Below are 12149 nucleotides of genomic sequence, written 5' to 3' on the forward strand. Positions count from 1 at the left end.
TTCTTTCAATACAAAATGCATGTAATTATTTTGTGTAAATATACATAACTAATGTTGTTATAATTTTGATATGAAATAAAACTGGCCGAAGACACATTTTTATCGAATTATCTAATTATAACACACGTTGTTTTAAATAACAACCATTGATAGAATTGAGTTATAATTTTGTTATGGATTCCTGATCGGGTAGCGCAGCTGTCAACCCCATACAGATGCACCGTAGTAAACATGAATTTGACATTTTTGGAAATTTTGAGAGTTTTGGGCATTCATCGGTGATTTTGACTTTTGCTATACCCCTGGAATGAACCTATTATCGTTTAAAATCTTACATAATTTCGTGATGGTCCTCAATTTAAAATTTTCGTCTTACACCCTACATCCGAGTCTTCGTCAAAAAATGCCAATAAAGTATTTTGGTACATAAGCATGCTTTTATCGATCAATCACTTTAAGAAAAACACGCAGTAGTTTATCATGTGCAGGATTTCACCAAGTGCATATCTCTTGATTTATTTCTCAAGAATGTTAAACCAGTGAGTTTGGATATTACCTACTGTGCGATGTAAGGCAAAAAGGCTAACGAAAGAATAAACCAAAAGAGATTTGAAAGTTTGTCCTATAAATTTTCCAATAACTTGAAATGAAGACACATTCCTTCCTACATACCGTTTGTTCATGAGGCAGTCAGTTTACAGGGACAATCGACCGAATCGTGCCGAAGAGAAAACCTAAAAGAAAGACTTACAGGCTTCCGTTTCCGCTCGTTACTCTGTCCAGTACCTCGTGTGCAACGGCAGCCGTGGGTGGAGGGAGGCTAACCAGCAGCGGATTCCACGAGAGCTTGGTAGGAATCGGAAATCCCACCTTCACAAATGGAGTCGAGAAAATTCCCACTGTGGCAGATCGTTCTTTATTGCCATTGTCGCAGCCGTCATCTTTTCGACTTTTTTTCTCCACCGTAACACCAGCTCATATTTTCTTTCGCCGTGGCGGGAACCCGAAGCAAACACTAGCCACATATGGTGGATGGTGGAAAGCACGGAGCCAAACCGCATTCACAGTCATTCGGGGCAGAACACTTCGACAGCGGGATGCCACCGGAGTGGGATTGTGGGGATTATAAGTTTATCTCTTCACCAGAGTGTAATTGGCAAATATATAGTGTGAGAAATAATTTAAAAATATTTATCTTGGCAGCACGACTGAATGGTAGTGGAGGAGATGTGGGCAGAAGGTCTACCAATAGATTCTTCCGATTGGAAGTCGGTGTCGACATGGGGGATTGCAAGTGTTGAATGTGCTTATCAGTGATAGATGGGCAATGCGCCGGAGAGAAAGTTCCGACTGAATTGAATTACGTTCGATGAAAACATAAGCTTAAGAAGCAAATAATTTAATTACTAACAGTAATGAATGTTATTGTTCCACGCTTCTACAAATGTAGTAATGCTGAGGTATCTGCCGTCGGACGCATAAATGTCACATGTTACAAACGAGAAAAATGAGAAAAACGCATTTGAAGTTTCAAAATGCATTCATCCGATTATCGCATAATTTCGCTTTTTTATTGACTTTAACGCAATAAACTATAAAACAATATTCATAGGGTATCCAATCATGGTTTGAACCAAATGGTGGGTGTCAGATGAGCCGTCAAAACAAAGTTAATTTATTTCATTAAAGCGACATGTTACAACTGCAATTTCTAGTTTATATGGAAGCTTAGTTCATTATCTTTCTAAAAACATCCTGGGTGCACATATTTTTGCTTAGTTTCATTGAAAAAACTTAATAATTACATAACTTTGATTCGTACCATGGTTTGAACTACACTGTTCATGGTTTGAACTAAATTCGTACCATGGTTTGAACTACTGCAGCAGCTCCTAAATATAATACTAATCACATGCATGAAACGCTGAGGAAATCTATAGAAAAGCAAATTTGCTTTACTATTCATCTTCTCGCATTGGATTAGTAACTCGAAACGTGTGAAAATCGTCTAAATTATCGATATGAAAATTGCGATTTTTTCATATTGGAAATGTAAACAAAATGCTCCAGCTAGGCGCATGCAGCGCTCCTAGCGGACAGCAGCAGAACATGACTGCATTTACAAGTTCAAACCATGGTACGAATTTAGTTCAAACCATGATCAGTTTTTACCTTGTATAAATGTTACTATTTTAACTATTTAAAACTGTTTCTCAATTGTATGATGATGTCAATCGATTACAGATAAAAATAGCGTTCTTTTGATATATTGATCTCACTCCTGTGTCATAAAATGCGTCCTTTACGAGCTTTTTGAAATTATGCCACTGGTGGGGGGGATTTAGCACAAATTCAGGACGTTTTTAAATCGCTCCATTTTATTACTTAAACAATATATACGAATGTTTAAATAAACTCTATCACTTCCAGTATACCTAAATATGCCATTCATACTGTTTTAGGTTCATTTCCTGCTAATGAGATGGTAATTTCTACTGATTTCAAAATGGTTCAAACCATGATACGCTTTTCACTAGTTCAAACCATGATTGGATACCCTATTCGTTGGGCCGGACTGAAACATTGCCAAAAATAACTATTTTTTCCACGTTTTTCTATCAAACCCCGAATGTGACACTTATGCCGCGAAATTCACTGGTCAGGCGAAAAATGTACGCATATTTGTCACACCGTGAACTGAGAAATAGTTGTTAATTTGTTTTTACATTTCGCGAGCGACGATTGTATTTCTTTGGTGTGATTTTTTGCTGTCGGTAGAAGTGGAACCGGAAATGGATTATCCAATACAGACAATCCAGTGGCGCGGGATCGGAAGAGGACTTCCTCGGGTTCGATTTAAAAAAAGAAACAGGTGATCGTTTTCTGTTTGCGGAGCCGGCAAACGTTCCATTACCGGTCCAAGAGGTTGAACACCCGGTTTTTAGCGGCAGTGGCGTAGTTTCCTTGCCCGGGAAAAGGACATGCACTTCATCTTCAACGTCCAAAGGAATCACGATTGTCTTATCGAGATGATTTTGACAAAGTGCTACCAGGTGAAGCAGTTTTTTTTCTGTGGATTTGCAAAAAGTTCTCAATTATTTGTAAGTTAAGAACTTATTTTCTAGGTCATATGGCTTCCACGGTTGGATTGCTTCAAGAGCAGCCTGTTTGTCCCTACATACGAGCATTCCCATGGTCTGCGTGCATTTGGTCCGAGTCAGTCGCACAGCCAACGAAATCCTTAGCTGTTTCTTCAAAGTTAATATGAAGTACGCTGTCCTGAAGACAATTATATTTTGGTTGGATAATTGTTGTTCGCAAAATAAGAACTGGAATTTATTCCATCACATTACCCTACTCATAAACAGTAATGAAATTCAAGTCGAGCGCATATTGTTGGAGAACTTTGAATCGGGGCATACGTTAAAGACCGCTGACTTTTTCCATGCGGCGTTTGATTCCAAAATCCGCCATGAACGTGTCGTCAGTTATGAAAACTTCAAGTCTGTGGTTGGCAATGCAAAGAACAATGTTGACGTACTTCATATGCAAGCAACTGACTTCTTCAATGCTCACCGTTTTGGAGTATACGATAAACCACTGCAAGCCACGCCCGTACGTGGATTCCATGCGAAAAGTGGTGTTTGAAAAAAAGTCGTTATGAACTTGGATACGCAAACAATATCAACAGTAAAGACCTTAAATACTGCTAGTTGTTTTCCAAGAAGGAATTAATGTTGGTTGTAAAGGATTCATCCTCTTTTGATTTGATACAAATGTACGTTGGCAAAATGCTCCTCAAGGAATTGAAGAAGAACAGAAAACTTCTTTAATGAAAGTGGTTCAACCTGTTGTTACCGAAGAGGAAAAATCGTTTTTCATTGATCGTCCGACGAAGCAAGAAGGTCCTGATTAATTTTTGTTCTTGTTTCATACTTTGAATAAATTTTATCGCCATAACATGTCACAATAATTGACTTTTACAGAAAAAGAAAACGGGTTTGCTAAAGGGTTCCCCTTTATCACATTTTTATAGTCCATGAATATTTTAATTATGTCACAGTTTCATTCTCTTATTCACGTTATATTTGGAGAGGTTCTGGACAATATAATACCTCCCCTCTTTTTTCATGGACAACCGTCCATATACATTCTGAAAGTAGGGAAAGACCTTGCATACTTACCAGCCATCCTTCTAAATTATTTACGTGGATTGTAGATGACCCTAAAAGCATGGTATATTTTATGGACGGACCTCAGGAAACATCACGCAGTGCTATGTGTCTTTTTGTGTGATTGTTATATCTCTTCTTTTTTTTGTGTGACAAATATGCGTCCATTTATCCCGGTGTGACAAGTATGCGTCCATTTGTTCGAATGTGACAAATTGACTTCAGATTTTTTCGAGTTTTCTAGAATAAAACCTATGTTTTGACAAAATATTTCAAAAACACGTATCAAATTATGACGTTAGACATCAAAACCTCAAAAATGTTAAAATGTAACATGTGACATTTATGCGTCCAACGGCAGTATACACTGTATCAAAACACCGTTCGTACAGTGATGGCTCAGATAAAAACTTTTTTTTAAAACATATTTAATGAACTAAACAAACGTCACATTCGTTCCAGGAAAAAGTACGATTTATGCTTATGTTTTCAACAATAAATTAAACAAATAAACAATCTTTTCATTGAACTCATTATCAGAAAAAAGATCCAAAATAACACCAAAGCATTGTCCGTACAGTGCTCAATACATTGTCCAAAACTTTCTATTGAAACTTCATATGCTTATTGGTTGCTACAATTACGCTCTGAAGATGCCTTTTCATTGATTTTGCCAGTTTTTTGGGAAGAGATCTACAGTCACTTTTCTATGCGAATTTTCTTAAAATGGTTTAAGTTCTGTATCGTGTGATCGGCAACTTTCTTTCCAAGGATCCCACAGATTCCCACTTAGTATCCATAAATGTCAGACAATAAGAAAGAAATAAGTCATTCAACATTTGGAGAATTACCGTATCTATAATGACATGCTATCTGGGACAGTTCGTGAGCGAGTGCAACACATCAATGATTAAGGAGTTATATCTGACGACACACTAGCCTTCCGTTTCCCCTACGACAACGTGATTTCTAAGGCAAATCAACAACTTGGCCAAAGGATTTCGTGACCCATATTTTCTGCGATCGCTTTACTGTGCGCTTGTACGATCAACACTGGAGTTTACTGCCACTGTCTGGTTGCCCTTATCAAACCACTTGGATCTGGAGGATCGAATCTGTGCAAAAAAAAGTTCGTGCGCATTGCTTTGCGCAAAATTCCTTGGTGTGATGATCAACATTTCACTCCTTATGAAAACCGCTGTTGGCTGCTTGGGTTGGATACTTTGGACGTTCGACGCCGTGTGGCACAGGCCTTGTTCTTAGCGAAAATTCTCAATGGTGCTTTGGCTCTCCAGCAATACTTAACAAGATAAATTCAGCCTGATAAAGTCAGCAAGTAGAATCATAAGTACTAGAATGCTAGTGGCGCTGTAGTCATTTAAATTATTTTGCCAAATTATGCTTCAACAAGCTTCATAGCAATCAAGCGCTTCCGAGAAGCTAAAAACGTTTCGGAACTTAGAATTTTTTAGGTCTATGTCACCTATGTTGGTCGGTGGGCAGCAGGGACTATGTCCAAGGGCTTGACGATCCCTCCCCAGGCCATCTGCGAGTTGTGGGGCTTGCCTAGGATGTGGTGGGGTTTGACAGTGGGCTCTGTTAAACTTCTATATAAAGCTGCATGTATCCGCAAGTAGGTCCCACCAAAGCGACCGTGTGCCGCTCAAAGCGCACAAGCCCAAGTCCTGGTGTTAGGTGGGACGCTAAACAGCCCTGACACGACGGCCCTCCGACGAGACAGGAGGTTTGCGCAGGCCCAATAAGCCGCCTAGAAAACCAATCATTAGGAACAATATAAGAGATAATGCGAGACCGTGAAGAGACGGAGCAACTGTACCGCGCTAATAACACACGAAAGTTTTATGAGAAGTTAAACCGTTCACGTAAGGGCCACGTGCCACAGCCTGATATGTGTAAGGACATAAACGGGAACCTTCTTACGAACGAGCGTGAGGTGATCCAAAGGTGGCGGCAGCACTACGAAGAACACCTGAATGGCGATGTGGCAGACGAAGATGGCGGTATGGTGATGGACCTGGGAGAACGCGCGCAGGACATAATCTTACCGGCTCCGAATCTCCAGGAAATCCAGGAGGAGATTGGCCGGCTGAAGAACAACAAAGCCCCTGGGGTTGACCAACTACCAGGAGAGCTATTTAAACACGGTGGTGAGGCACTGGCTAGAGCGCTGCAGTGGGTCATTACCAAGATTTGGGAGGAGGAAGTTTTGCCGCAGGAGTGGATGGAAGGTGTCGTGTGTCCCATCTACAAAAAGGGCGATAAGCTGGATTATAGCAACTACCGCGCAATCACATTGCTGAACGCCGCCTACAAGGTACTTTCCCAAATTTTATGCCGTCGACTAGCACCAACTGCAAGGGAGTTCGTGGGGCAGTACCAGGCGGGTTTATGGGCGAACGCTCCACCACGGACAAGGTGTTCGCCATTCGCCAAGTACTGCAGAAATGCCGCGAATACAACGTGCCCACACATCATCTATTTATCGACTTCAAAGCCGCATATGATACAATCGATCGGGACCAGCTATGGCAGCTAATGCACGAGCATGGATTTCCGGATAAACTGATACGGTTGATCAAAGCGACGATGGATCGGGTGATGTGCGTAGCTCAAGTTTCTGGAGCATTCTCGAATCCCTTCGAAACGCTCAGAGGGTTACGGCAAGGTGATGGCCTTTCGTGTCTGCTATTCAACATCGCTTTGGAAGGGATAATACGAAGGGCAGGGATTAATACGAGTGGTAAAAAATTTTCAATAAGTCCGTCCAGCTATTTGGCTTCGCCGACGACATAGATATTATGGCACGTAACTTTGAGAAGATGGAGGAAGCCTACATCAGACTGAAGCGGGAAGCTAAGCGGATCGGACTAGTCATCAACACGTCGAAGACGAAGTACATGATAGGAAGAGGTTCAAGAGAAGACAATGTGAGCCACCCACCGCGAGTTTGCATCGGTGATGACGAAATCGAGGTGGTAGAAGAATTTGTGTACTTGGGCTCACTGGTGACTGCCGAAAATGACACCAGCAGAGAAATTCGGAGACGCATAGTGGCTGGAAATCGTACGTACTTTGGACTCCGCAAGACGCTCCGATCGAATAGAGTTCGCCGCCGTACCAAACTGACAATCTACAAAACGCTCATTAGACCGGTAGTCCTCTACGGACAAGAGACCTGGACGATGCTCGTGGAGGACCAACGCGCACTTGGAGTTTTTGAAAGAAAGTGCTGCGTACCATCTATGGTGGGGTGCAGATGGCGGACGGTATGTGGAGGAGGCGAATGAACCACGAGTTGCATCAGCTGTTGGGAGAACCATCCATCGTTCACACCGCGAAAATCGGACGACTGCGGTGGGCCGGGCACGTAGCCAGAATGTCGGACAGTAACCCGGTGAAAATGGTTCTCGACAATGATCCGACGGGCACAAGAAGGCGAGGTGCGCAGCGGGCATGGTGGATCGATCAGGTGGAAGATGACTTGCGGACCCTCCGTAGACTGTGTGGTTGGCGGCGTGTAGCCATGGACCGAGCCGAATGGAGAAGACTCTTATATACCGCACAGGCCACTTCGGCCTTAGTCTGAATAAATAATAATAATACCTATTTTGGTCGTTTTGTGCCCACCCTTGCTTCGAAAACAGGACCGCTCCGATACCTTCTACGAACCGGATCACAATACCGTTGGGGCCAAGAACAAAGTTCAGCATTCAAAGATATCAAAGAATCAGTATCAAATATTGAATATTTAGGTTCTTTCAATCGTGGTAGCCTCACGAAGCTTGTGACAGATGCTAGCTCAGAAGTTTGTGTCAGAAGGGTTAGGTGCTGTACTCCTGCAAGAAAATGGCAATTGCGAAACTAGAATAATTGCGTTTGCTAGCAAAGCGTTAACTGATCTGGAGTGAAAATATTTCCAGACGGAAAGGGAGACTCCAAACACCTCCAAGCATACGATTACGAGATAAAATATGAACCAGGATCTAGTAATCTGGCTGATTCCTTATCTCGACTATCACTACCGTCACCCAAAGCGTTTCAGCAAAGCAGTTTCAGATGCAGTTCTACTGAATGAAGTAATACAAGCGACCAAGACTGACAAAGTCCTCCAGGAGCTAATTAATGCCTTAGAAAAAGACACATGGACGGATCGAAGAGTGCCGTGGTCGCAAGTGGACGTGGAAAAAAATGCTCCGTTACGTCAAACAATAATAATCTTTAACATTATGTTTTCGCGTGGGGAATTTCATCCGAAAGTGAATTTATGGTCCTTAAATACCAAGTGATACGATTCGCGAGTTAATTTTAGTTTGACATTGCGAGTTTCGTTGATTTCCTGGGGCTTGATAGTGATTTTTGCAAATTGCACTCTGATTTTTGCCCGTCATCAGTTAATTGATCCCATTCAGATATCCAACAAAACAAGCATGGGGAACGAAGAAGATCATGGAATTCGTATAGGTATATACTATGCACTCCGTAGGAATATATGGTGAGCTCGTTTCATGCTTTCTATTTCAAGACGTTTTGTAAAAATTTCAAAGCCTTTTTCACAATCCCATAACATCCATGCATCGTACCGTGGTCCAGACTGAACACTTTACACCTACGAACTTTACACTACGGGTTTTCTTACGTAGCTAACCGCACGGCCACAAAACCCATCATTTGTTTTAGATTCGATTGCCCTCGCAAATAAATGATAGATCATTTACAATATGGAAAAAAAATGTAGACAAACGAACAGATGTATGGAAGGATAAAATCAACGAAAAAGTATATTTAGTGGGAAATCTACCATTTTGATTGACATGATTATATCTACAACTAATATTTCTACATTATTATATTCATTACAGTACCGATGACCCGATATAACATATGTCAATTCACTCATTACTCGAATTTTGTTTATTCATCCTCTCTAGGAGATGAATATTATAATCATCGATTAAACACATTAATCTAATTAATTCCTTTATATTCATTTTAACTTGCCTTATGGCATTGTTCATATTTATCAAATTATTTATTTTCATCTCATCATTTCATTTTATGACTGGATCTAGGACCTAACTCATCATCTCTAGTCGGAAAAATTTAGATTCTGGTTTGCAAATCTATTCGTGACATTGAAAACATTTTTCATATACATCACATTCTTTCCTCAAAATATTATCATACATTATCATCATTTTTAAATCATAATTATCATTAGCTGTATGTATCCGGCATTGATGAAAGGGAATAATAGCTGCGGCGATAATTTATTCATTTCTTTATTTATGACATTTAGTTCATCGATAAATACATATAGTTACATGTTATATTATATTGTTCATAAATATGATTTATTGATTTATGTAGATGGATACTTTTCGTCACAATTGTACTGAATTTGATTCCCGAAAGCAAGAAGTGTTGCTAATTTTATTATTAGCATGCTGGATTTCATTATTATAAGCAGATTCTCTGTAATTCCCGGATTTCGTTACTCTGTAGCCACCATTATTTTGGTCATGTATACAGTAGTATATCGAAAGGAGAATAAGAACGCGATTTGGCTACACAATTGAGGGGAGCCGTATGACGAGTGAGAATTGAACCAGGATGGAGGGTAGTTTACATATATAATAAACAAACTAATTTTATAAAAAAATATTTAAATATCTAGGACTATTCTATATATTCATACAGGAAACTTTAACTCATCGTACACTGCGTAACTTTGAATATTTTCTGACACGATGCTTCCTGATATGAAGAATATATATATTTTATAATTTTTGTTTACATCATATATTCGATGACTCCGATCCATTACAGTTGACCAATTATTCCTCTTGTTTATTAAATTTTGTATATTGTATTTTTGAGATTTCTTCATATAAATTTTAACCCCACGGTCTACAATGCTTCCTATCAACAATCCTCATGCAACGGATCAAATATATAATTCAACATCTTTTGATTTGCAATCCTATGTCTTTGCAAACAAGGCATGACATAATATTCATTAGATTTATTGTTAATATTGTATTTTTATTATTAACCGTTTGTATTTGTTACATTCCTTACATTACTTCTATTCCAAATAGCGATATTTGCATAAATGGATGATCCCTTAATTTAACACTTCCAAACTTGACTGTATTATTCATTATATTTTTAAAAAAATATTTTTGTTTCCCTAGCTGCTAGCACATTACTATTCTTTATCTATCCGTTCTTCATTGCTTAATAAATTTGAAAAAAAAATCGTAAAATTCAACACTAAATACGTACAGGGCATCGTTCGCTGCTATTGCCGCGGATATTGTGGGAGTCCCAGATATCCGGTTCACGCTTTAGTTGGCAACGGTGGCTCTTCTCGACCTTCTACTTCCTGAGTAGTTAATACGAATAAGGGCGTCCTTGTGAAGTTTTGCTGTACCTGTTACGAACAACTAGTACATCCCATTCCCCACACTTTCTGAAGAAACCTTTCTTGCTTCAGAAGTGATTCCTTTTTAACGTACTGGTCTTCGTAACAAAAAGGGCACCATTACGGATCATGAGATCTGATCAAATTATTCGTAGTACTACTTGATCACCGCCCCCAGTTGGGTGAGGAATAGAGGATGACACACACACACACACTTAGAAAAAGACACATGGACAGAAAGCGTTAAAGGATACAAACAGTTCAAGACGGAACTATATGCGGCTGCAGGCGGTGTTATGCGTGGAGATCGTCTAGTTATTCCCGAAATTCTACGATCTCGCATTGTTGCATGTGCACACAAGGGACATCCTGGGATGACTGTCAGGAAGCGCCGCTTACATCAAAAGGTGTGGTGATTGAAAATGGAGGAGCAGGTGGATAAATTCGTCAAGAGTTGCAATCTTTGCACCATGGTATCGACAACTGGACCTCCAAAACCTATGCAAAGAACTAAGATGCCTACAAAACCCTGGTCGGAAATTGCCATTGATTTTCTCGGACCGCTTCCTAATGAATACAGCTTACTTCTGCTAATTGACTATTTTAGCCGGTTCGCGGAAGTCATTATTATTAGACAAACTACATCAGAGCTTACGGTGGAATTTCAGACGTTTGGAATTTCTGAAGTTCTTCGATCGGATCACGGACCACAATTTATAAGCGATTCAATGAAGAAATTTTGTAAAGAATTTGGAATCGAGCAACAGCGAACAACCCCATATTGGCCACAGGCCAATAATGGCGAGGTCGAGCGTATGAACAACACCATATTAAAGAGACTGCGTATAAGTCAAGAATCAACATGTGTTGACTGGAGATGGGACCTGGGAAACTTTCTTCTCGTGTACCATTTCACCCCTCATTCCACAACTGGAGTTGCTCCTTCAATACTGATGTTCGGGAGAATCTTAAGGGACAAGCTGCCAAGTTTGGATGGGAGAGTAACTCAGATAACGGAAGGAATGAGAGACCGAGATTGGGGTAGAAAGTTACAAGTAGCTGGAACAACAGATAAACGGAGAGATGCGAAGAAAAATATTCCGAAGCAAGGTGACACAGTAATAGCGAAGCGTACTATGAAGAAGAACAAGCTCTGCAGCAACTTTGGGACAGAATTGTTCGACGTCATAAGTCGCTCAGGAACCGAAGCTTAAATCAAATACAAGCAACGTGTCCTATCTTAAACCAGTTGTTTCTGATTCAACTATCGAATCCGAATCAGGTACAATGGAGATATCGTCTGGTAACCTTACGTCGGAAGAAAATAAGAACCAAGAAGATACGGAGAAAACACGAGACCGTCGTCATCCTAGAGCCCCAATGTAGGTACTTGAAGGACTACGTAACATAGATTGATTTTAATACTAAGTAAAGGGGGAATGTGGTTTCTGACATGTAGATGTTTAGTGATGCAAAGGTAAGACGTGTAAGAACAAGTGTGCGAGTGCGAGAAGAGCTGAGAGTCAGTACCA

Source organism: Armigeres subalbatus, chromosome 2, assembly GCF_024139115.2.
Source record: "Armigeres subalbatus isolate Guangzhou_Male chromosome 2, GZ_Asu_2, whole genome shotgun sequence".
NCBI classification, from domain to species: Eukaryota; Metazoa; Arthropoda; class Insecta; order Diptera; family Culicidae; genus Armigeres; species Armigeres subalbatus.